We start from the raw sequence: 27,313 nt of genomic DNA, 5'->3' as shown, positions 1-27,313 counted from the left end.
AAAGGGTTTAACAGTTTTTGCTAATTACTAATTAATTCAAAGTCAATTTGGCTTTAAGGATGTATAAAGATTTTTTTCATCTGCTAGATGGAGAGGGCTTCTTATGGAAGATCATACATACACACATACACACACACCCACATTTGATGCCAGAAAAGCAGAACTTGGTGAGATATCGTGAAGGAAAGTCTGATCCATGCATCCACATGTGAAATGTGAGGCAGAGAAATACAAAGATTGAAGATGGAGGATATCCTGGAAATGAGTTTTTGCACAAATATATACAAGGATGAAACTATTTAAATGATTATAAGGAAAGCGCTTCATTGCAAAGAGTTTTTATATTTTTATGCAGTCAGATTATTAAAAGTTAAATTTAAGTGTGCCCAATAACTCTGTGAATGCCTTAAATACTGTTGCTTCCTTTCTAACATCATTTCTAATTTTTCCTTTAGTCATGAATTCAATAAGAGAAAGTAAATCTCATGTTTAAAAAAATCATACATCATATCCAGGATTTTTCATTACTCAAAAAGCCTATTAAAATACCACCCACATTGCACACATGCTAGTCTCAATTGTGTCAATTACTTACGATGCAAAATTTAACCCAGTTTCCAGAAGCAGATTGCTGGAACAGATTTTCAGTATTTTTCTACTATTTAGGGACTAGCACAGTGAGGCAGAACGGGAAACATGCAGAGACCATTCAGGACTGACTCTTCTTCCAGGAGTGATTTTTCTGTAGGCAGCTTGAGTTTTTTTTAGAACAACATTAGCATAGTATAGCATGGTACTTACAACCCTGGGTTCTGAAGTCAGATGTAATAACTTAGATTCACCACCCGCCAACTATATGACCTGGACAAGGGAATTGATCTCTCTCTGCTCAATTTTCTTGTCTAATAAGTGACAACCTCATAGGGTTATCCTGAGGAATAAACAGTGTAACAGTTGTAAGGCACTTAGTACATTTCTTGGAATATAGGAGGTCCTAAGTAACAGGAGTTACTGAAGTTAAGTAACACTTAACTTCATACCCATTGCCCACAGTCTCTGAGCTACAGGAATGCCCAGTCAAATGTATCATTAGTTGAGCAGGTGTCTGTCTACTAAGAAGATAAACTTCTGTTAAGACTTTGTATGCTGTTAATTGATGTGGAATAATACAGTCCTTATTTTAAGTAAAGGAAATTTTATCATATTCTGTTTCTAACAAGCATCCAAGCTATGTTCACCTTTATTTTTTTTATCGTTTTATAATTAGAATAATCTTATTTCTGCTTCTACTGAAATGGTTGAAAGAAGTGACTCAAGAAACTACCTTTTCCTTAACCAGGTACAGTAGAACTGGAAATCATCATTTACCCAAGATTGATGTTTTGATTTTGTTTTTTAATATTTCAAGCTAAAGCATAAAATGGCAAACTAGCTTTACAGAGAATTAATGTGGTATACTGAGATGAACTGTGGACTTGTAATTAGTAAATGTATATTCTGGCCTTCAATTATCCTACATTCATTTATCTGTGTATTTAGCAAATATTTATTGGGTATGTGAATATATACTAGTCACTATTCTAGGTGATGCAGTTGTAGGCAAAACCAAGATCACCTATCTCATGGAACTAGTGCTCTAGTGTCAGTATAGAGAAGTCAACAAATTAACAAATAAATATTCAATATGCTATGTAGTAATTGAATGCTAAGAAAAATGCAAATTGGGTAAGGGGTAAAGATTGATGGAGAGTTTTCTATTTGTTTTGTTTTATTTTTAATAAATTGTTATTTGACCCTACACCTGCCAGTCAGTCCTTCTGCTTTCTAGTTTTCCCATTTAGTGTGTGTGTTTGGGGGGGAGAAGTGGACGTGAGATTCTGAAGGCCTTCCAGTTGTTAGTTGGGACTGACCCAGGGTACTGTGTAAGCATGCAATGTGGGAGTCATCCTCTGTTTAAACAGAAGTCATTTCCAGTCTGCTTTAGCTAATACCTGGTCCCCTTGCATTTTTTTCTACATGCACACATAATAGTTTGCTTCCTAACCCCCGCATTATTGTGTGGTACATTACAAAGCAGTTTGCAATCATTTTCTCACATTAACTCACCATTTTATTCATTGTTTCCTTCATTTAATACGTATTGAGGTTATACCATATGCCAAGAAGCATGCTGGAAGATTTAGATCAGTATTAGTATCCCTGTATCACAAAAAAGAAATGGAGCAAATAAATACGAACTAGTACAAAGAGCAGATCCATGTAGAGTTAAATCTAGAATTCTTCTCTGAACACATATTATGTTGCTTCTTTTATTCATGTGCTATCCTTGTGAACTCAGAGAAAGGCAGGCCTTCTTGATGTTTGTCTCTCAGGGATGTCTATGAGAGAAGACAGTCTGATTTTGGTCATTAGAAATCTTTGCATAAGAAGTTCTGTTTGAATGGCTCAGGATCAATGCTTTATAAGTAGTATATTCCATGAAGTAACTACAAAAAATATTCTTTGGTCAAGGAAAAAGAAGAATTTGCCATTAAAGAAAGTCAGTTTTCTGCCTAACACAATGAAAAGATCTGTCCAAGAGGTATTCATCTGTGCTAACATATGACCTCCTTCTTGAGAAGATGTCAGTGAAAAATGAACTCACTGAGATGCATCCCAGTTCCCTTGGGAAAAGAAAGACAGAGAGGACACAGGAATAAGCTTGAAAGCAGACCTTAGGAGAGGCCTGAGAGCAATTTCCAACAATATTTCTCATGTGTTACCAGGAAAAGACAATACATCTTAAAGAAGACTGAGCTGCCCAGTCAGCGTACATTTCTTCATTGAACCCCTCCTTATGACCTGTAGGTACTCTGAGAGCTTTATATTGACACTTCTTTAAAGTGTGAACCATAGTAAAAAGCAACAATCACCTATGGATGATCTCAGTAATTCTCCTTGACAGAATAGAGAAAGCCATCTTAATGCAAAGCAGCAATGGACAAAATGCAGCAGTGGCTCCTGAAATTACATTGTGATTCCAACAGGAGTCCATCCCCAATCCCCCAGGAAAACCATTAGAGGCTGCAAGCCTGACTCCAGTATCAGGCAAGGCTCGAAAACACAGGGAGGTCTCAGTTAAAATGTTCAGGTTCCACGTAAAATGCTAGTCCTCCATCAGAGGACATAGTATAGACCCAACAAAATAGCCCCTTCAGTAGGGGCAATGGCAGATGGCTTAAGTGATGGCATTAATTTCAGTCATTGTTTTTAGGAAGTTGATTAGTTTCCAGCAGGTAATAAATTCCTCCACGTGGTTCACTTCTCTCTCAGGAAGCATCATTGAAGAAAAGATACCACTAGATTTCTTTATAGACCATAGTGCTATGGGAGGGGAAAAGTTTATTGAAGAGGCTCTGAGCTTCAGAGAATTAAGGTTTAACTCGTCCACTCTCCCCAACACATATACATTGGTGGATGTTTCTTTTAGTCTCCCTCGCAGAGGTTGGGGGCTTTAGGAAGTGGTATACTTGGTCTGACCCTGATTATCTCTTGTGGAAAGCTAGTAGTAGGAAAATGCTAATGGCTGAACTTCAGCTGGAATAAGCAGTGGTGGAGTGGGGGGACTTCCAATGAGAATTCAACAGTCATTGAGATTGAAAGTGTGTGTGGGGGGCCCTGGGTGGCTCAATTGGTTAAGCATCTGCCTTTGGCTCAGGTCATGATCTCAGGGTCCTGCGATTGAGTCCCACGTCAGGCTCCCTGCTCAGCGGAGAGACTGCTTCCCCCTCTCCCTCTGCCACTCCCCCTGCTGGTGCTCGCCCTATCTCATGAGCTCTCTCTCTCTCAAATAAATCAATAAAATCTAAAAAAAAAAAAAAAAGAAAGAAAGAAAGTGTAAGTGATGGAGGTTTATATAGAAGATCAATGCAAAAAGTAGATCCCTCAAAGATGTGTGTAAAAAGTAGATAGCTCATTCTGGGAGTGGGCACATAGATCTGCCAGAGGGTATAAATGCAGGAAATATCATCATGGATTCTGACCTGCCATGCCATTCAGAGTTGGCTTGTCTGACCTCTTTAGCAATGAGCATTATGTTGTAGAGCCTTGACATCATAGATAAAATGTATCCATTTTAATTTTTTTTTTTTACGTGGAACACTGTCTGCTGAGATGGGCTTCCACTCTGGAACCTGTTTTAGTCATTATTTTTCTTTCCATCTATTTTGTACATGAAATCTTTCCTGTAACATGCATCCAGAAATGTTTTCTGTGCTGTTTAGATTTGGTTTGAAAGTTTTCCTACCTGGCCATCCTTTTCCTGCATTGATGTCTGTGTTTTAGACTTATCTTTGAACTTATCTACTCAGAAGAATGGTCAAATGTTTGACATTTTGTAAAATACACTGTCCAATCAGAGTCACTGTCAACCATCTTGTTGGAGCAGAATCTGGAAACTCCCTGCTCATATGTCCTTGACCTATTGGCTTCTGTATATTGAGATTTTGGTTTTTGTATACTGAGATGGTCCATGGAGGGACTAGGGTGTGTGGACAGCACAACACTTGAAATGAAACCATTTGATATCAGAACAGAAATATTTCAATATTTTAGCAAATGGTATAGCCATAATGATGTGTGAAATTTAGCTTTTCAGATGGAAATTATAAACTTGGCATCAAATTACTTGCATTTTGTGAATGTATAAAGATGCTGTCATCAGTTCATCTGTGTGCCACTCCCTACCCCTCCCCCCCCAGTACATACACTCGCAATTGGGCAGATTCTTCAGGCAAGTCTAAAAATGCTGGGTTAAAGGTGAGTTACAGGGAACAGGTGCAATTCCCAGTAGTGAACCTAATATTAATTGATCTGTGATTTTAAGCTTTGAGAAGAGAGTAATAACAAGAGAAGGAGAAGGGGAAATAAAACTGCTCAAGTTCAGAACTTGGTTACACACCATATTAGCTGTGACCTTGAGTAAGTGCCTTTATTTCCTCATAGGATTATAGTGACAGCACTTTATTTAATAGGTTGATGTATAGAAAGTCTATACAATGATCTGGTTTGTAGAAAAAGCTTGAAACATGCTATTATTGATAATTATTATTTTCCCGGTTTGACCATTAGATCAAGGTTTATTACCCCAACTACAAAATTGTTTCTTCTGCTTTGCTTTGCTAGTGTGAGGCAATCTTGTAACAGCAGAAATACCTCCTTTGAATGATCCAAGCATTAATTAGCCCTGTAACACTGAGCAGGTCACTTGCCACTTTTTTCATCCATAAAACATAAATAGGTAGTAATTTTCTTCCAGTTTTGATATTGTGAATCTAACTGTAAGAGTTAACATTAATTAGTGCCTGACTACCCTGTCCCATAAATTACCTGGACATGGTAAAGCAGGTAATTAACGGTGAACAGTTTTTAAATTTTAAAATATTTATTTATTTATTTATTTATTTATTTAAAGATTTTATTTATTTTCTGACAGAGAGAGACAGTGAGAGAGGGAACACAAGCAGGGGGAGTGGGAGAGGGAGAAGAAGGCTTCCCGGGGAGCAGGGAGCCCAATGTGGGGCTCGATCCCAGGACCCCAGGATCATGACCTGAGCCAAAGGCAGTTGCTTAACAACTGAGCCACCCAGGTGCCCCTAAAATTTTTATTTAATTTGATTTATAAATATTGTCCTTAATGGCTTCAGAATTTTGTGTACTAGTTGGAATGGCCTTCTCCATTCCAAGATTATACAGGAATTCTTGGTTTATTCAAGTAATTCTTTTATGTATTTATTTATAATTACATTTATATCTTTTATCCATCAGAATTTATCCTGTTTATTTTTTTTTTGCTTTAATGTTTTATTTATGTCAGATCTGTGTTCAGAACAAATGATGGCTATAGACAATTAATTACTGGAAATAAAATACTGTTTTTCTTAGATAATTACAGGTTGATCTGATCATAGCAGAGCATTATTTTTATGCAATTTTTCCATATCCCCACTGTTTTGTTTTGTTTTTTATTTTATTATGTTATGTTAGTCACCATACAATACATCATTAGTTTTTGATGTGGTGATCCACGATCCATTGTTTTCGTATTAACACCCAGTGCTCCATGCAGTATGTGCCCTCCTTAATACCCATCACCAGGCTAACCAATCCTCCCTCCCCCTCCCCTCCAAAACCCTGTTTGTTTCTCAGAGTCCATAGTCTCTCATGGTTTATCTCTCCCTCCAATTCCCCCCTGCCTGCTCATTTTTCCCTTCCTTCTCCTAGTGTCCTCCATGCTATTCCTTATGTTCCACAAATAAGTGAAACCATATGATAATTGACTTTCTCTGCTTGACTTATTTCACTTAGCATAATCTCCTCCAGTCCCATCCATGTTGATGTAAAAGTTGGATATTCATCCTTTCTCATGGCTGAGTAATATTCCATTGTATATATGGACCACATCTTCCTTATCCATTCATCTGTTGAAGGGCATCTCGGCTCTTTCCACAGTTTGGCTATTGTGGACATTGCTGCTATGAACATTGGCGTGCATATGGCCCTTCTTTTCACTACATCTGTGTCTTTGGCGTAAATACCCAGGAGTGCAATTGCTGGGTCATAGGGTAGCTCTATTTTTAAATGTGGAGGAACCTCCACACTGTTTTCCAAAGTGGCTGTACCAACTTGCATTCCCACTTTTTGACTTGATTATTTGTTTTTTGGGTGTTGAGTTTGAGAAGTTCTTTATAGATCTTGGATACCAGCCCTTTATCTGTAGTGTCATTTACAAATATCTTCTCCCATTCTGTCAGTTGTCTTTTGGTTTTGTTGACTGTTTCCTTTGCTGTGCAGAAGCTTTTTATCTTGATGAAGTCCCAAAAGTTCATTTTTGCTTTTGTTTCACTAGCTTTTGGAGATGTATCTTGAAAGAGGTTGCTGTGGCCAATGTCAGAGAGGTTACTGCCTATGTTCTCCTCTAGGATTTTGATGGATTCCTGTCTCACATTGAGATCTTTCATCCACTTTGAGTTTATCTTTGTGAATGGTATTAGAGAATGGTTGAGTTTCATTCTTCTGCATGTGGCTGTCCGATTTTCCCAGCACCATTTATTGAAGAGACTGTCTTTTTTTCCATTGCATGTTTTCTCCTGCTTTGTCAAAGATTATTTGACCATAGAGTTGAGGGTCCATATCTGGGTTCTCTATGCTGTTCCATTGGTCTATATGTCTGTTTTTGTGCCAGTACCATGCTGTCTTGGTGATCACTGATTTGTAATATAGCTTGAAATCGGGCAACATGATGCCACCAGCTTTGTTTTTCTTTTTCAACATTTTCTTGGCGATTCGGGGTCTTTTCTGATTCCATACAAATTTTAGGATTGTTTGTTCCAGCACTTTGAAAAACGTCATTGGAATTTTGATCGGGATGGCATTGAAGGTATAGATTGCTCTGGGTAGCACAGACATTTTAACAATGTTTATTCTTCCAATCCATGAGCCTGGAATATTTTTCCATCTTTTTGTCTCTTCTTCAATTTCTTTCATGAGTGTTCTGTAGTTCCTAGAGTATAAATCCTTTACCTCTTTGGTTAGGTTTATTATGAGGTATCTTATGGTTTTTGGTGCTATTGTAAATTGAATCGTTTCTCTAATTTCTCTTTCTACAGTTGCGTTGTTAGTGTATAAGAAAGCAACTGATTTCTGTGCATTGATTTTGTATCCTGCCACATTACGGAATTGCTGGATGAGTTCTAGTAATTTGGGGGTGGAGTCTTTTGGGTTTTCCACATAAAGTATCAATGTCATCTGCGAAAAGAGAGAGTTTGACTTCTTCTTTGCCAATTTGAATACCTTTTATTTCTTTTTGTTGTCTGATTGCTGTTGCTAGGACTTCTAGTACTGTGATGAGCAACAGTGGCAAGAGTGGGCATCCTTGACGTGTCTTGACCGTAAGGGAAAGGCTCTCATCTTTTCCCCATTGAGGATGATACTCGCTGTGGGTTTTTCATAGATGGATTTTATGAAATTGAGGAATGTTCCCTCTATCCCTATACTCTGAAGAGTTTTAATCAGGAAAGGATGTTGTATTTTGTCAAATGCTTTTTCTGCATCAATTGAGAGGACCATATGGTTCTTCTCCCTCCTCTTATTAATGTGTTCTATCACATTGATTGATTTGCGAATGTTGAACCACCCTTGCATCCTGGGGATAAATCCCACTTGGTCGTGGTGGATGATCCTTTTAATGTATTGTTGGATCCTATTAGCTAGGATTTTGTTGAGGATTTTGGAATCCATATTCATCAGGGATATCGGTCTGAAATTCTCCTCTTTGATGGGGTCTTTGCCTGGTTTGGGGATTAAGGTGTTAAGGTAATGCTGGCCTCATAGAATGAGTCTGGAAGTTTTCCTTCGGTTTCTATTTTTTGAAACAGCTTCAGTAGAATAGGTATTATTTCTTCTTTGAATGTTTGGTAGAATTCCCCAGGGAATCCATCAGGCCCTGGACTCTTGTTTTTTGGGAGGTTTTTGATCACTGCTTCAATCTCAATACTGGTTATTGGCCTATTTGGGTTGTCAATTTCTTCCTGTTTCAATCTTGGCAGCTTATAGGTTTCTAGGAAGGCCTCCATTTCATCCAGATTGCTCAGTTTATTGGCATATAGTTGTTGATAATAATTTCTAGGGGCGCCTGGGTGGCTCAGTTGTTAAGTGTCTGCCTTCGGCTCAGGTCATGGTCTCAGGGTCCTGGGATTAAGCCCCACATAGGGCTCCTTGCTCGGCGGGGAGCCTACTTCTCCCTCTCCCACTCCCCCTGCTTGTGTTCCCTCTCTCACTGTCTCTCTCCCTCTCTCTGTCAAATAAATAAATAAAATCTTTGAAAAAAAAATCAAATACGTCTTCTAGTCCTCTCTGTCTCTCCACTCCCTCCGGGATTCCAATTATTCTGACATTGGAATGCTTCATGGTGTCACTTATTTCTCTGATTCTATTTTCATGGATTCTAAGTTGTTTTTCCCTGGCCTCCTCTTTTCCCTTTTTATCTATTATATTGTCTTCCAGGTCGCTTATTCGTTCTTCTGCCTCAGTTACCCTAGCTGTTAGATTATCTAGATTGGATTGGATCTCATTGATAGCATTTTTAAGTTCTGCCAATTCAGCTTTCATTTCTGCCCTTAGAGACTTTATGTTGTCATTAATTGATTTCTCCATTCTAGCCATTGTCTTCACAATTGCTAGCCTGAATTCCATCTCCGACATCTTGGTTATATCTGCATCCATTTGTAAATCTGCAGCATAAGTCATAATCTCTGAGTCTTTTCTATTTTGGGGGCTCCTCCTCCTAGTCATTCTGTTGATGGGTGTTTGAGGGAATGTATAGAGTCCAAATTATTGACCAGAACCCAAGCAAGATGCACCTGTTTTCTTAGGACCTTAGGGTTGCTGGCCCCTTGTTTTCCCAGCCTGTCTTCTGCGGGAGGGGCCTGCCGCGCTGTTACTCAGGCAACCCTGTTTGGGCGGAGTTGCCCTGCCCCACTGTGGCGGAGGATGGGCTCAGCGGGAATCAGTTTTGGGGGCTTTTGTTCTCTGGCGGCTTTCCACGTCTCTTCTGCGAGTCAGAGCAGAAGAGACGGTTTCCAACCCTCTGCCTCAGAGCAGAGAGACCTCAGTCTGTTGTTCTTCAGTGAGCTCTCCAGGCCACACCGTCTCCGTTTCTGTCCGTGCTGCTATAAACTGCAGCGTCCTGGGTTGTGTGCCCCTCTGCAGTGCCCCCAGTCCTGCCCCCAGGTCAGGGCAGGTCTCTGCCCTTTGTGCTTCTAAAACTGCCAGCCACCCCCAGATCGCACACTCTACCCCACTACTCCGGTTTTCCGCCCCAGGAGCTGCCCTAAAGTCCTTTCCCCGCCACTACCAGTCTGCGAGTCTGTGCCCCGTCTCCAGCACGCGAGGCTGTCGCTCACCGGTGGTGTAGGATCCCCACGGCCAGGCACCCTCCCGCTGCCGTTTATCCTCCAATATCTGCCCGCGGAATCACGGTTCCTCGCTTCGTACCTCGAAAACAACCACCTGCGATATTCTATTTGTAGAAATCCAGATCTTCTTACATCTCAGGCTGGTTTCATGGGTGCTCAGAGTGGTCTGGTAGATATCCAGCTCAATTCCGGGGACCAGTTGAAATAGGGTCCCATACTCCTCCACCATCTTTCCTGACTCCCCAGAATTTATCCTGTTTAATTAGTTGTGGTCAGGCTCTGACTTTATGAATATTTTTCCAGATGGCTACCCAGTTGTCCCAAGAACGTTGATGTAATTATCCTTCTTTTCCTAATGGTTTATGATTACACGTATTTCCCCATATGTGTTAAGTGATTTTTGGACTTTCAGTTTGGTCCTTTCTTTCTTTATATTCACACTCAAATACTTTGTGTGTCAGGCACATCCCACGACTTCTTTATGAATAATATTTTTTATTATTTTTAAAGGGGAACAATGATACTGTGTACCTCAGAGTTGTTGCAAACATGGAATTGAATAACACTTTCAAAAATTTAGCATAATATCTGGCCCATTCTAAACTGTCAAAAATATTTGTTGTTATTACTGAATCACAGCATTATTGTGTTTTCTTCCTGCTGCTGAATTTCATTTATATTTTGCAATCAGTTCCAATGCACTGTGTGTGTGTGTGTGTGTGTGTTTTCCAGGATGTTTTTAGACAAATTAAGGTAGTTTAAAGTCATACAGTTTCTGAGAAAGCTTTCCCTCCTAATTCTTTGGGTTCATATGACCCAGCAGGAAACTTTTTCTAGACAGTATGCTCTCCACTGGGCTGCTGTTGCCATCTGCCCTAGGTCAGGCCTGCCCTAGTTAATTATGTGTTGCTCTTCCCTCTTGAAAATAAGCTAGAGTGTCTCTCCTGCTTAAAACAAAGATTGATTCCCTGCTGGTCCCATTTTTACAAAACCTGCCAACAGTGGATAAAACTGGCCTTTTGTTTTGTTTTGTTTTCTTCCTCTAACTCTGCAAGGAAAATTTTACTTATAATCAAGAATGAGAATAGTGCCCTTAGCTGAGCAGCTGAAATTAAATCTAGTAACTGTGAACTTGGTGTAGGGCATGAAGAGGGCTGGAGAGATCAAGGCTCAAAAATTCACAGGTATTGTAGCATTGTTTGTACCTGCTCCCAAAGTAGAATCTCAAGATTTTTTTTTTTTTAATAAAGCATCATTGACAATAAAATATGCCCCCAAGCAGCAAAGCTCATAAAAACTAGCTTTTATAACTTGATTATTTATTAAAATGTTTTTCCATTTTTTTAAGGGCAGAAAATCTAACATAGAATTTTGTAACAGAAGAAGGAGCCAAAGGGATATAGATTTCTTATGTATCAGCCAGTGAAATGAACTTTTGATTTCAGTATTCACATTTAGAAGGTTTAGCTGAGAGACCACATGGACTTTTCAACTTTATTTGATTTGGGAGGTAAAAAAGAAAAATATCCAAGCCCAGGAATAAAGTCTTTTAAAACAACACAACACCCAGGTCATGAAAGAACATTATTGCTTTTGGGTAAAACAGAATTGGAAGCAAACAGAACTAGAAATTATAGAATTTGATAATTTGGGAGGTTTATTTATTGGTTTTTGAATCTTCAAATCAATTCTGGATGGCTAGAAATAATTCTTTTTTTTTCCCTATTCTGAAGTATGGAACATCAGCTGCTAAGTTAGAGAATTATTTCTACATTTTTACCTCACCATGTAAAATACCTCTAACATCATGTGCCCAAGGGCAGAGCTATATGGAATATTTTCCATGGAAGTGGAGTAATCAGACAGTCAAAATTTGGAATAACTCCCAGTTCTTCGGAAGTAAAGTTAATTAATCTGGAAGCACATCATTTGTGTATAAGAAATTTAAGAGAAGTGTAATTAGTTTAGCAATTAGCTTTAACTTTTCAGAAGCATTTCTCAAAAATAGGCATTAAAATTTTACCCCTCCTCCTTCTAACCATATTTTTAACTGGTTTGTTACATCTGGTTGTTAAACATGCTGTCTCATTGGTTGATCTTGTTGTAGAGGTAACAATCCATAATCGGCTCTGCCTGTACAGTAAAGTTCTGCCTCATCTACATTCTCAGTTGTGACTTATTGTTTGCTCCTAATGAGTGTATGACTAGGATGTGCAGTGGACATTGTTTAGCATCTTGAATAGAAAGAGATTAATCATGCTTTCTTGAAAATTATTTTTTTCTAACCATCCCTTAGAACACACTTCCTCTGCCTAGTCTCTAAGTGGAGTCTTGTCTATACCCATACACACCCATATGATGATTTTGACAAAAAAACTTGAATAAAAGTTGTTCAGGAAGTGGGACTTAAATCATATTGTGTATACATTTTGAATCCTGTTGTTTTCCCCAAGTTAGAAAATGTAACTTGTAGGGTCAGGTTTCACTTTGTGTTATTGAACACATTCTAAAACCAGATGGCTGTTTAACCAATTTTGATTATATAAATTAATGACTGCCACAAATGCCTTTAATTTGATTTTTATCTTTTCTACATTAACATAATCATAGTGTTTCATAGGTTCAATATCCTCTCTATCTCTCTCTTTAATTTCTCATGTTTCTAGTAGTGAATGAACAAGGAATTAAACAGGATTTTTATTCTTATTATTTCAAAACTGCTAAGGGAAAGTCCACAAGTAGATATAGGTAGATGATTACAACTAGCGGTATATTTATAATCTGTCAGCTCAAAGGCTATACTGTCTTTTTATTCAAAGTGAAGTGACCGCCCCTTCCAGTGTCTATCACAATGGATTAAGAATGGAATTTGAAATTATTACAATATATCTAGCCCTTTTAAGACTATGTTGCTGTATTTTCCCTGTTTTTATATGTCTTGCTCATAGATTATTCTTGAAGCTTATACAATTTTAGTGAATTTTATTAAATACTGTATACACTTTCTTAAAATATTTAAAACAGTCCAGAAATTATCATGTTTTATATAAAGTAAAATTTCCAGGGCCATAGAGTTCCAAACAGCCCACTGACTTCTGTCTGGCAGTGACTGATGCACATCATAAACACTCCGATTAGACACTATTTCCATCATTCCTTTCATTTTATATTGAGTTTGTAATCCTGAACTACAAAAAGATATTTGGTTAAACTCCAGTCATGAAGTTTTGTGTGTGTGTGTATGTTTTCATTTCACTTTGAATTATCCTATTTCTAATTTCCTATAAACCAAAATTTCCTAAACTCTCCTAGCCTTTTCCTCTTTTCCAAATAAATAGCGAATTGAGTTTAGGGAACCTGAAAATGGACAATATCAAGTCTAATATGCTGAAGGTCAATTGAATCTAAATGGACATGTTGGAATAATAGCAGAAGTTCAACATTCATCCATTCAGCATATACTTGTTGAGCACCTACTCTGTGCTAGGACTTATTAAACTGCTGGATATTGAAAAAATGTACATAATAAACAACGGACAATGATAATGGAAGTATTGTTTAAACAACCAACTTTACTACAATTATAGTCTTATAAATAGGTTTTAACCAGCTACCAGATGATTGTCTCATATGTTATAGTAGCTTACTGTGGATGGAGTAGTTGGAACATGGAATATAGGTTTTTCTTATGCAAACTATGCATACCACACAAACATACATCCTTCTTCAGCCATTATAGTAAAAAAAAATAATTGGTTTTATGTTTTCATGTACCAACAGCAGTTATGGTACCACTGAAATACACTTTAGCTAGAAATTGGCATTCTATCTCAAGAAAAAAAAAAAAGGCCAATGTATAAAAAATAATGTCAAAACTCTCTAGGCTTACAGGCATAACAAGAAATCAAAATGATTATATTTTTTATATTCAGGATTGCTAGTACTTTTTATATAAGCATATTGCTTCAAGATACTCTCTAGCAATAATATTTACTTTTCCATATTAATTTTTAAGGTAGACTTTAAAAAGATGAGATGATTGCTATTTGTCTTTTATCTTTGTCTCTGTCTCTCTCTCTTTTTAATTATATTTGCTCAACGAGTCAAGAATAACAAGATTTTGGAAGCCTAAAAACAAAAACAAATCAAAACAAAATCTCTGGGCACCTAGTATACTTTATGTAGGTTGATTTTCTAATGTCCTATGAGTAGGCAAATCAATACAAAGTGAACCTATTTTCTTTATTTCTATGGATGTTGATAATATATCAAACTCAATTGGTCAAATAGACCCTTGAGGTACATATAAATTTATTTTGAACAAATAATTCAAGAGGCATCAAGCATGAATTTTTTATACAGTTTCAGTGCTTAGATGGCATTTTTAAGCTTCTGTTCTTTTCCTGCAACTCACATAAGTAACAAGTATATGTACACTTAGATATCAGTTATGATGGATAATAGTTGCTATTATTGAAAAGTCAACATTTATTGAATACTTACTGTATATTCATTGTATATTTATTATCTCATTTGATAAGTGATTATAAAATGAGTCAATGACAAAGTGATGGTTTTTCTATAGTTAAAAATTCAACCTCTTGAAATACTCCATTTGTTTCTTCCCAAAGTTTTTGGTTTTGCATTCCTCATTTGCAAGTCATTAACTTGATTTCATCGCAGTTTTTCAATTCCATTCCTAAGATCAACTGGCAAGGCTGAGGCATTGAGACATAGTGACATAGTGTCAAGGAGTTTGGGCATAGGCAAAAGTAGAGACAAAATCCACAGGAAGGAGACTCCAGAGTTGAGCAGGACCAGGGCAACTGCTGGTATATCTAGTAATTTGGGAATCTCATGTTACTTTTGCAGACCCAGGCAGCAGATGGTCAGGTTCAGAAGTTCAGTACCTAGCAGAGCGCTGAGCATAGAATCCGTCCTCTGTAAGCATTTCAAATGAATAAGTGAATAATTGAGCAAAAGAAATTCATCTAAGACCAGCCGGTCTCAAAATAGTTGGAAATCAGAATCAAGCAGCATTACTTTCTAACTACTTACTACATGCCAAATATTATACTGTCAAACTTTTCATACTACACTGTGGTAAATTCTATAACCATTTTATGAAAGAGTCCACCATCAGGTGTGTAACTAGCAGGGAAACCAGACGTCCAGATTTCAGCAGGAAAGCCGAATAGATGGATTTAATCTATAATAGGGAAGAGGTTGGGAAGGTGAGAGGGATGCTGTCACTTCTCCTCAGGGCTTTGTTTACCTTTGGAAACTTAGCTTATCAACACAGGAAACAGTAGCAAATTGCATGATTTCCAGAGCCTAGAAGCAGAGACTCTAATATCCCAATATACCAGGCTCTCACTGCCAGTGGGTGAGAGACCAAGGCCACAGGTGTTGTGAGCAGGCAGGGTAAGGATGGGCCAACATGCAAAAACGATCATAGTTGAATATTGCAGCTTAGGAGTGAGTCAGAGACACACAGATGCAGGCTGCCTGATGAACTCAGGGGGAGGAGTCCCAGTCTTTAGGGTTTTTTCTTATAAATGAGCAAAGTCAAGAGTTATAGTAAAAACTCAAAGCCCTAGGAACAAGGAGTTTGGATCTTGGTTCCTAATACACAAATCATTAGCTGTCCAGTTTTCGGCAAATAGCCTTCCTTGACCTCAGTTTACTGGATTTCTCAGCTGTAAAGTAGGAATGCTGAACACTAGGCTATGTGGCAGAAGGAATTTTAATAGATTTCATAAGTAGACGTGAGGCTGTTGTATGTGCTCAATGCCTCTAATTTCACATCCCAGTGAGAAGTACAGTTAATACTCTAAATATACAGGCTGATTTGACTTCTTTTGATCCTTTTTTACATCATGAGGACAAAGTATAACTGCTCATTTATTCAGTGCTCATAAATCTGTATCCACTGAACTGAGACAGTTCCTGAAATACCTCTCAAATTCTTGGAGTGATTGGTATGATGGTTGGATGGGTGTGTCTGTGGGGTGGAATGGGGAAGATGAAGGTAGAGGATTAACATTTCTCAGCCTTATTAAAAATTAAAATCAAGGCTAAATCTATCTTAATCCACTGTTAAGATTTCATGGGATTCTCTTTCCATTCTCCACTCTCAGAGTAAGTAAGTAAGTAAATAAATAAAATAAATAAAATAAATAAATTGAACGCAAGTAGAATTAAAGTCAAGTGCTATTACTTAATCATTAACTAGACATCCTACATCTAAAGCAGTTGATTTACTCACTAGGCTCACATGCACGGTAGACATGCTCCTGGCAGCCATTAATTCTTTTCAGTTTTTAACCGAGTATCAGCTCGAGAACACAGAATCACACTCAAAACCCTCGCTTTTATCAAAGCTGTTTATTAGTTATCCATCACATAAAGGCCACCAGCAGGGTTTGGGGCTATGTGTAACTGTAGAAAAGAAATCTTTGGTGTCTTCCTATCCAAAGGTGTTTCCACTGACTCCTTAACAACGTATGCCTTCTGAGAGGCCTCCCAAAGAAAGGCTGTGTTTCCGTTAGTCAGAGCAGAGATTAATTGGCCCCCACAGGAATGAAAGCCATGACCTGGGGCTCTTAAGTGAAACTGTCAGAAATGGCTTCCCGGGTCAGACCTGCAGTCCAGGCAGCCTCCCAACTTATGCTGACAATGGAATGAAGCGGTAGTTTGCACAAGGTTGTGATCCACCCCCTTGAAATCAGGCAGGCCATGGAGGGTCATGCTCCAGGCTGTGCCTGGCTTTCCCTCTGCACTCTGCATGGGGCTCTTCTCTGTGAAGTAGTACGTCGATCCCCTTCTGCTCTCAACTCTTTTCTCCCAGCTGCCAGTGCTCTCCCCACTCCCCAATTTCTCTCCCGAGGCCACTTCCAGGTTCTATTTATCTTTCCTCCTTATCCCAACTTTTCATCTTCACTCAGACCATCCCTGACAAAGTCTGGCAATTCCAATAATTTGATCTGAATGAGGATCAAGACTTAGACTAAAAGAGTAGGTTTTTTTGGTCATTATTTCTTTCCTTCCTATAATTTCTACATTCCAGATGTACTAGTAAGCAGAATGGGGTCCTATATATGTGTATGACTTTATAAAGTTTTAAAATGCTGTGTTAATCAATGACATACTCAGTGACTTATTTTGTCAGTGAGGATGTGTCCATGATGTGGTACAGAGATTACACACACACTTTGGAATTAATAATGGCAGGTTTAGTTCCAGGTCTACCAAGGATTTGGTACTATGGATAACCTCTCTAAGCCTCAGTTTTCTTATTTGTAAAATGGGAGTAACCCCCTGTACCCCGACGAGTTGCTATTTTGATTGGAAGAAGTATACAGAACCCCTCAGTAAGGTGTTATTGTCAAAGGGGCATATGTATAATCTGGCCACATGGTCATGAAGATGGTGACTGAGGATGGCATTAGAGTCTAAATTCTTATGGAGGCTTGCTTTAACAATGAGTTAAGATGCTTATGATCACTCAACTTAGGACCACACAAGTCTTTAAAAGATTTGAGCCAATGTTAACAAAATCAGTTCCATGCCTTAAGCAGTTAATTAATTTATTTTTAAAATTTATTTATTTATTTTAGAGAGAGAGAGAGAGAGAGAGAGCATGGGCAGGGGGGGCAGAGGGAGAGAGAGAGAAAATCTCAAGCAGACTCTGCGCTGAGCACTCTATCCCAGGACCCCAAGATCATGATCTAAGCTGAAACCAAGAGTCGGATGCTTAACCCACTGTGCCACCCAGGTGCCCCTTTAAGCAGTTAATTTAAATACATATGTGTATGCATGTGTATGTGTGTGTATATAAATGTAAATATATATGTGTATGTATATATACATATGTATATATAATTTGATTTCTTCTGCTTACAAAGTCATTTTTAAGATTTTTATGGAACTTATGATAATAGAATTATTCTTCTGATAGCCATAAATTTAAAAAGCAAAAACAAAGAAGTGGCAATATCCATTATTATGAATTTAGTAAAAAAAACAAAATCTTGTTTTATTAGTCATAATAGTATCTTTGCATTCTTGGAAAATAGTTCTGGATGTGCTTTGAAAATCATATTAATAGGGGAGCCTGGGTGGCTCAGTCAGTTAAGCGTCTGCCTTCAGCTCAGGTCATGTGCCCCAGGTCCTGGGATCGAATATTGTGTTGGGCTCCCTGCTTGTGGGGAGCCTGCTTCTCCCTCTCCTCCCAGCTCAGTGCTCTCTGTTGCTGTCTCTCTCTCTCTCTCTCAAATAAATAAATATAATCTTTAAAAAAAGGTCATATTAATAGCTTTGAGATAATGATCTATATCTATATCTATCTATCTATCTATCTATCTATCTATCTATCTATATCAGTTGATGGGCTCCTTTCTGTAACTGTAAAGCATGCACCACACTTACCCCAGAGTTCCTTGGTTTACAGATTAGGAATAACTGCTATACAACAAGCCATGTATAAATTAAAGGAAATTTTGGTCTTAACTACCAATTCGTCCAGTTCAGGCTATCAGTGTGGATCTCAGCTGTAAGACAGTGGGTTGCATTCTATATATTTAAGATGATTCACATCCTCTTCTTTTAGTTTTCCTGTGTCATCAGTATTTTGTTATTTAACTGATCTGTCAACATTACACATGGATTTGGGGGAGAAAAGGTTAAAAAAGATAATATCATTTATATTCCTTCTTAAAAAGATTGGATGCTCTGCTAAAAACAAACACTAAGTAAATGCCTAATGGGGTGAATCTGTGAGGAAGTGCTTTTAGTAAATTCAGGCTGTAGACATGTTTGAGTAACATTTTGCTGTCTTTGTTCTAAAGACACAAGCTAATGGATGGGCTAGAGTAGCATTAATGAACTCACTCCATTAAATTAGTTCTTTTTTCTTGTTAAATATCCAAAAGAGAAAGATGGTCCACTTAACTAGGAAAAAAAGTTTTCATTTTAGTACAGTAGAATCATGATGCATGTTTCCTTTCTAATTTAATTTCTAACCATTAAGACTCAATTCTATAAATGACCCACTGAAGCACTGGGAAAGATTAGAGAAGTATAAACTGAATGTCATTTGAATTTGGCTGGCTAGACACCATGATGTTAGATAGCATAATTCGAATTTAAAATCATATTTTTATGAGGCCACCAAGATGAAGCCCAGTGACTTCCATGAACAATTACTAAGAAGGCCCTCAAATGGAATATGAGAATTGATCTCTTCTCTGGTCACTACTGTTATTAGGGGTCACACTGGTCAGGCCTTCCAGTCACAGTGATTTGAACTTTTGTTAAAATAGTCAGTTTCGCTCTCAGAATCATAGGAAAAGGTTACTTCCAGTCTGTGGGCCGAGGGAAAAGGATTACAACTCTAATGAGCCAAATCTGTGCAAATGAGAAAATAATAATCTTCTCATAATTAGAACTTACATTTTTAGACTAAATGTTGGCCATGAATTTTTCAAAGGAAGAAAAATCATTTTATTATTTGGTTAAAAGAATATGTGTGAATTAATGCCAAAGACCTTACTGGAAAGGGGGAGTTGAAATGACTTTGGCTGGTTTTCACAAATATGTACATTGTTGGAATCTCATTCTGATTTTCTAGTCAAAACAATCATTGTTCTTTTCTGTGTAGTCCAGATAGCAAGGACCAATATGTTGTCTATTCAAGAAGTACTTGATGGTTACTGCATAAAATAATCACCTTCAGTCTTTCTGAAGATTGCCCTGTAGGGAGCAGGGCAACCACACCTATTTCACAGGTGGAGGAATGGAGTATGGCTTGCTCAAGGTTTAAAAGAATTCTTGAATAGGAATTAGAATTCAGGAATGTCAGCTCCCAAGTCCTGCCTCTGGACCCTTATAAGCAGCACTATTGCAACAGTGATAGTGGCAAAAATCAAGAGCAGAAATCATTTTATTAACCTAGCAGTACTCGGTTTATGAGCAGATGTCATTTTGAACTCAAAACACAGAGAAGCATATGTGTATGTGGTGGTGTTTAGGTGCTCAGACCTACCCATAATGAGGTGACAGGAGGCCCATCCCTGTCTTTGCTGGGTTTTGTGGCCTATGATAGACCTGACTTATCAGTCATGTCTAGTTGAACACGTCTGGGAAATGTAATAAAGTAAAAACCTCCGAGGAAGACTTTGGTCATACTGACAGTTACTTCTAAGATAGATAAAACAATATTAATATGCTGATCTAGTGATTATATATGGTTATAACAGGGGTTACTGCTCCTAGAGAGAGGGCTTTGAATAGCTGTAAGAGCTCAGTGATTATATAACACTTTTTAAAAACTTCTTCATTACTCTTTATTAGTTGTTTGGGTTCCTCTGGTCACTTCAGTTCAGAAATAAAACTCTAAAAAATAAGCATACTAGTATACTTTTATAGAATAAGTAATGACAGAAGGTCTTTGGAAAATTCCCAGTTTATTGAAGATAAACTGTGTCAATCCTGTCGATAGCCTACTTATAACCTATTAATACTGTGAAGTTCATTGGAATCAGTGCCACACTGAGTTCTAAATTCCTACAAAAATATTTCCGTTTTCACAAAGTCCCACACAAAGCCATCCTCAAATAAGCACACAATATTAATATGAACAGAAGCAATTAGAAAATTCTCTTAGTCTTCAAGAGTCAAGTTTCCCTCCAGGACTTCATCCTTCAACATTTGCTAAATTTGCCTTGCTCTCCATATCACAGTCAGTAGTGAAGGGTGAGACAAAGCATCTCATTCATTCAACATAAAGCTGTTGAATCCCAGCCATATGCATGGATGCATGGTGGTTATCTTGGTCTTGAAAATAGAGCCACAATGTAGAAAATACAGAAAGATCAATTAGCAGACATGTAGACCAGCTTGTCCTGGAGGAGTGTTTTAAAATGGCCTGGCCTATTTTAGGGTATTTCTCCACTTCCCCACTCAATCTGAATTAAAGCTTTAGCACTTAAATCCTTCTGGCCCTGCCAAAAGTATAGCCCTCAATGGGTATGTAAACCTCATGGGTGTAAGAAGCTCTCATTTGTTGAATGTTTTAGCAAAGTAAATGTATACCGTGTCTATGAAAGCCTTTTGTTTATCAAGGGGTAATAGACCAGTCAACGTGCAGAATAGGGCTAATGTGGCATGGCTTGTTCTTTCTAAATTACATTGCTGCCTCGTGTGTATATGACAGTCAAAGTTAAGAACATAGTAGGTGGCATAAGTAAATTTGTGCTTGTCAGATGGATGGTATTGATGTGAGTGATGTAAGTTTGGAGGAGGAAGGGAAGGGACAGTTTTCCGTGAGTAGAATATGAATATCTGCTATGGAGTGGTTGTCCCTCAGTTCAAAATCCAATGAAATCAAACTGGTGAGATGAAGCATTTTCCCATGCAGGGTTTAGAAAGGATCATTATAAGGATTTGATCCAAGACTGCTTTCTTTTGTTTTCCTCTCTCTTATCCAGGCTTTTTTCTTTTTGTTCCCAGGATCAGAACCAATGAGTATACTTCTTGTGCTTTCTTTCTGTGTCAGACAAAAACTTTCATTGGTTGAGAGAGGGAGATGAGGTCCTTATAGGTATCTCTGGTAGATATCTCTGGGATTAAAACACATGTCATTAACTAAATTGAACTGGTTACAATTTTCCCAGTGGATCAGGATTCAAATATACTCCAGTAGAATAAAACCCAAAACGCTATTAAGAATTAGTGGTATTCAAAGAGATGAACCAAATTGTATCTTATCTTATAAGCCAATTACTATTAATCATAGGCAAATAAAAATGGTCTTTATGGTTTAAAATAATCATGAAGGCCCACTTAACTTACTTAAAATGATTTTCAGAAAAGCTGAATTCTAGCAGTGAAAAATAATTAAGTGTTCACAACAACTTCCTTATAATCAAAATTGACCAGTTTCAATATTGGCATACTATATAGATATTTAAATACAAAAGTAAAATCATTTTTGAGCTTATAATCCATTGTTGGTACATTGTCATTCTTTATACCCAACTGACCATGCTTAAGAAATGATGAATTTCCTTTGATGAAAAATTTTCAGGTTTGATTTTTCATCCAGTCCATGATCCTATCTATATTATCTTTCCCTTATGGGTTCCTATTGCTGCCACACATACATTTCATTCTAAACAACAAAACAATCTGCAAATTTTTCCTGAAAAAAAAAAAAAGCTACTTTGCTATTATTCTTTGCTAGAACCAATAAAAATTTCTCCCAACGCATTTAAAAATTCTCTGCAACTCATGACTTCAACCTAGCCATCCAAGCAGCACTGAAGATAACTTGTTTTAGTTTTTACTAAAGAAAATGTGGTTACAATCTGCCTGTCTTCCTCTGACAGACGGAGATGTGAAATGCAAACATTGAATATAATGTTCTCTGTGTGCTCATAAAACACCAAAAAACACATGCAGAAAATATAATAGTAGGGAATCAAAGAGAATTGCAGTCTCAAGTATCTCAGCTGTTGGTAAAAACTAAACTCGCAGTCAGAGAAGCTATAGTATAAAATATTCATGTTGTTACTGGTGCCGAAGGCCACCGCTGATTTATGTGAAATTGCTAGTAAGGTGCTCCTAACAGGGCTGTGGTGCTCAGCCTTTAAAATCCTTGGGAGGCTTCTGTATTTTTCAGGCTTGTGGTTCTCTTGCCATTGCTATCAGTTTTTCAAGGAGAAACAGCTAAGCCTTGTCAGAGGTGACCGTGGAGCCTTCTGAAGACTTTTCTTCTCCAAATTGAAGCTAAAAGCAAGGGAAATCTCTCATTTTCATCAATTGGCTCTATGGGAACATCTGCCCAGGGATGAGGAAATCATAGCCCATAATGGCTTATGTGAAATATTTTAGGCCCTGTGGGTGAGATGGAGCACAAATTAAAATGAAAAGAAAGTCTTTCCATCCTTTCTTATATTTCTTGACGCTTACTTGGTGTGTGTCCTGATGAAACTAGCGATCTATAGTTTATTGATCTGATATTCTTGGTAGCTTCCCTCAGATGCATTTTGGCACAGGTCGACACTCCTTTTCTCCATGTTAAATGTTATTTAGAGTTGCGTTAACTAATTTACTAGGATTATTAATATTTTTTTTTACTACTAGGATTATTTATAATAATTGGTTTTTAACAAATTTGGCCTAAAAAAACATATTTTTTTACTCGATGACTACATTATTGAGCTATGTATTATTAAAGAAGCCCTGTATTTAGATGAGATGTCAGAATTTATAAAGAACATTTTATTTATTTATTTATTTATTTATTTATTTATTTATTTATTTTTGAAGTATAAAGAACATTTAGAGGCATTTTCTCAAATTGCAGAACTGAGCTTTATGGTGGCAATTTCCATAATATAGGCCTTTAATCCTCTAGGGTTAATTATACATTTTAATGGCTAACAGAAAGAACAGTCTGGATCAGTGCCTCTCAAATTTTAATGTGCTTATGAATCCCTTGGGGATCTTTGTAAATGCAGATTCTGATTCAGCAGTCTGGAGTGAAGTCAGTGAGTCAGCCTTCAGTAGTCTTCAAAACAGGAATGTCTGGAGACCACATGCATAATTCTCAGAAGTTACCTTTGACATTCTGGCCTTCCATGCGTCCCCTTTAAAATTGCCTCCTCCTTTTTGCTTTTGAACTGTTCCCTAAAATACTGACCTGGCAGTTTGTTGTCTCTCGCCTCAGACTCTCCAACTCCCTCGAGTAGCATTGCCAAATCAAAACAAAACAAAACCAACAACCCAGGATGCCCAGTTGAATTTTAATTTCAGATAAACAATAAATAATATTTTACTATAAGAACATCCAAAATACTGCTTGGGACTACTTTTACTAAACACTCATTGTTTATTTGAACCTCAAAGTTAACTGGATGTGCTGTGTTTTATCTGGTAAATTTACCCTTGAAACTAATACCTTGATGTGGGTTGGTCTAGATCAATTCAACTGACTTTGGGACCAGATAATTCTGTGTTGTGGAGGGGCTGCCTTGTATATGGTAGGAGATTTAATAGCATCCTTGGCTTCTACCCACTAAGTGTCACAACTGGGAGCAAGGTGGGGGGATGTCTGCAAATATTGCCAGTGTCCCTTGGGGGAGCAAAATCACCCTCGGGTAAGATCCACTGGTCTAGAAGAAGAGACTCTGTGTGTGTGTGTGTGTGTGTGTACGTACATGTATGTGTATAGATATGTGTGTGTATTTGTTTTCTAGCCAAAACTAAAATTTCCGGAAAGTTTTGGTCATCTTTTTCAGTCAAGTATGACATAAAATGGGATTTTCCAAGGTAAGGTCAATGAAAATGATGAGATTATTGAAAAATTTAGAGGCAAATACTGTTTTATATTTACTTATGAATCTGTTTTCTCATGCTCTGTCACCCCAACACATGTACCAATTTAACATGCAAAAGCTGAATTCATCATAACGTTCATTATTCCATTTCCTGAGTATTTTACCCCATTTTTACATCCATGGGATATCCATTTGTGCTAAGTGCCTATGAGATTAAACTCACACTCTCTTCCCCAGCATCCCTGATTCCACTAGCTCCCTCCTCCCTCTTCCCTCCTCCCTTTGGTTGTCCATTCTGTTCCCTAATGTTTCTCTCTCGTTCGCTTCATTTCGCAGTGGCCACCAGACTTAGACCACTCAGCGGTTGTGGTGTTGCACAGCATTTTCTAATTACATGCTTCCCTCATGGTGCCCTCCTTCACCCGCCTCATCACCATCCTTTCCAGCAGTCCATATCATCCACCTGTCACAAAACCCTATCTATTTCCTGAGCCTGGAAGAATCACTCTCTCCTCTGGCACTTTACTGACTGGGTCTCTCTAATATGGTACAACACACTTTCTCCCTTGGATTAGAAACGTTGGTTTTGACTTTATCCCTCTTCCTCACCGGAGAGTAGGTTTTGGGGGCTGATTCAGTGTTGCATCCTCTGTAGGACCATTCATATGCAGTCCGCCAAGTACTCCACCTCAGGGCCTTGGCTGGCTGTGTTTTGTCCCACAAAACCTCCTGGCCTCTTCCCTCACCTCTTTGAGACCTTTTCTCAGTCAGGCCTTAGCTGAATGCCCTATCTAAAATCACCAGAGCTCCCAGCTTCCACTCACTTTGCTACCTTTCCTGATTTATTTTGTCCCATGATAGTCATCACTCTCTCTTATACTTAGGTTTTACTTGTTTATTTATTATCTGATTCCCTTAACAGTATATAGTTTTTACTAGGGCAGGACATTTTTATCTCTTTTATTTATTACGCTTTCCTTGGGGCCTGGAGCAATATCTAACGCATAGTAGATGCTCAATGAACACTGCTTGAATACATAAATGAAGGTACTGCAACACCTGAACGCACTTTGAAAGAAGTAGTCTTGGGGCACCTGGGTGGCTCAGTCGTTAAGTGTCTGCCTTCGGCTCAGGTCATGATCCCAGGGTCCTGGGATCGAGCCCTGCATCGGGCTCCCTGCTCAGCGGAGAGCCTGCTTCTCCCTCTCCCCCTCCCCCTGCTTGTGTTCCCTCTCTTGCTGTGTCCCTCTCTGTCAAATAAATAAAATCTTAAAAAAAAAAAAAAAGAAAAAGAAGTAGTCTTAAGAATCTTTGATACATGGGAGTATAAGTAGAATAATTGGTAGAAACAAAACTATTTTAGCCATTACCCAGACACAAACTCATCACTTTTAATCCTATCTTGCATTTATGTCACACAGAAGCCTTAGGAGAAAAAGCTGCTAATATTACATTGATTGAAATTTGGAGGGAAGTGTCTTGAAAAGGGCTCCCTTGCTTAAACTTCTCTAATACCAGGTTCTGCAAAATGTTACAATCCCTGACATAACAAATACTCTATTACTTGTTACCAGCTAAGTAGCTGTAGAGATCAAATTGGACCTAAAAAAAACCTGCAAGAAAGCTATTTCACAAAGTTTTGCTTTTTCCTTTTACCTCTTTTACTGTCTTCATAAAAGTTGCGTTTAAAATGAGCAGGTTCCCTCCAGGGCTGTGTCTACAAGGGATGTTAAGGTATTACGCGATCATCTTTGTGCAATTAATCACACATATTAACTGTGCCAGATGGGTAGATTATCCTCCCAACTACATCGACATGAAATCGACTAGTTCATTTAGCACTCCTGAGCCAACATTACCATAGACAGGAATCAAACTTTTTTTTTTTTTCCCTAAAGGACCAAATAGTAAATATTTCTGGATTTTCAAGCCATCTAGCCTCTGCTACAACTACTCAACTCTGCCACTGTAGCTTGAAAAAGCAGTCATATACAATAGGTGGGCCAATGGCCATGGCTATCTTCCAATTAAACTTTGCTTTATGGAAACTTTGTCTTACAGCTTTTTGAATTTCGTGTAATTTTCACATGTCATAAAATATTCCTTTTTTATTTTATTCAGTCATTCTTACCTTGAGGGCTTTACAAAAACAGATGGCGGGCCAGATTTGGCCTGCAGGCTATAGTTTGCTGACCCCCTGCCAGAGATGTTTTGTTTCAAGATACCCTCCCAGGCTCTTCTAGTGCAATCTGAGTAGGATGAGATTGGAGCAGCCATGACAAGTGTGTGTGAGGCCACGCCCACATTAGATGAAAGAAAAGCAAGGTTGCAAGGCAGACAGCAGTTTGCAGCAGGTATTGCAAAACCAGCTCTGAGTTTAAAATTCAGTTAAGACTTTGTAGATTCTCTGTCCTTTTATCTAAATCCTGTTCTCACTCTGCAACTTGTAGACCTAGTTAATGCAGGCTCACCTACTCGTGTACTACCTTTTCCCCTAGCATTTTAAGGTTAGCATTAATATATATTTGTGGAAGTGGAGGGTCAAGCATGTTATTTCTTACCTTTTGTGCTGCTTAAGGCTTTAGGTTGTGTTTTTTCAAACTGTGTCATTTTAACTACAAAGATAGTTCCATCAAAAGGCAAAGAAAAGATGTTCAGAGTTTGATAACTGTGCAATTAAGACTTAAAGACAGTAATTGTGTAAATATATTTTTAGATCTTGTCCACAATGATCATTTCCTTTCTCATCATTAACAAATGTTTAAATAACTTGCTGCAAACATATAATCTCCAAAGCTTTTATAATACAATCCTTGTGGAAACCAGAGAATGTCTCTCCCAATATATTTTAGGCAATTGTTTGTCTCAACTTCCTGATTTTTTTTTCTCCAAGAATGTCAAAAGATACATTTCCAAAACCTCATTGTATAGGTCCTCCAACTGTTACTGGCCATTATTAATGTGGTCATGACTGTTCAATCCAATTTATCTCAGAATGAGACAGTTTACAGCCTCTGG

At 38.0% G+C, this 27,313-nt stretch overlaps 1 protein-coding gene across 1 annotated transcript in view; it reads left to right on the top strand.

The window, feature by feature from the left end:
* Window positions 1-27,313, top strand: part of DCC (DCC netrin 1 receptor) — a 773,306-nt gene that overhangs the window by 75,398 nt on the left and 670,595 nt on the right. The window lies entirely within an intron of this gene.

This window comes from Neomonachus schauinslandi, chromosome 14 (genome assembly GCF_002201575.2).
Source record: "Neomonachus schauinslandi chromosome 14, ASM220157v2, whole genome shotgun sequence".
NCBI classification, from domain to species: domain Eukaryota; kingdom Metazoa; phylum Chordata; class Mammalia; order Carnivora; family Phocidae; genus Neomonachus; species Neomonachus schauinslandi.
The sequence above is the reverse complement of the archived record's forward strand: the minus strand, read 5'-3'. Positions and strand labels throughout refer to the sequence as shown.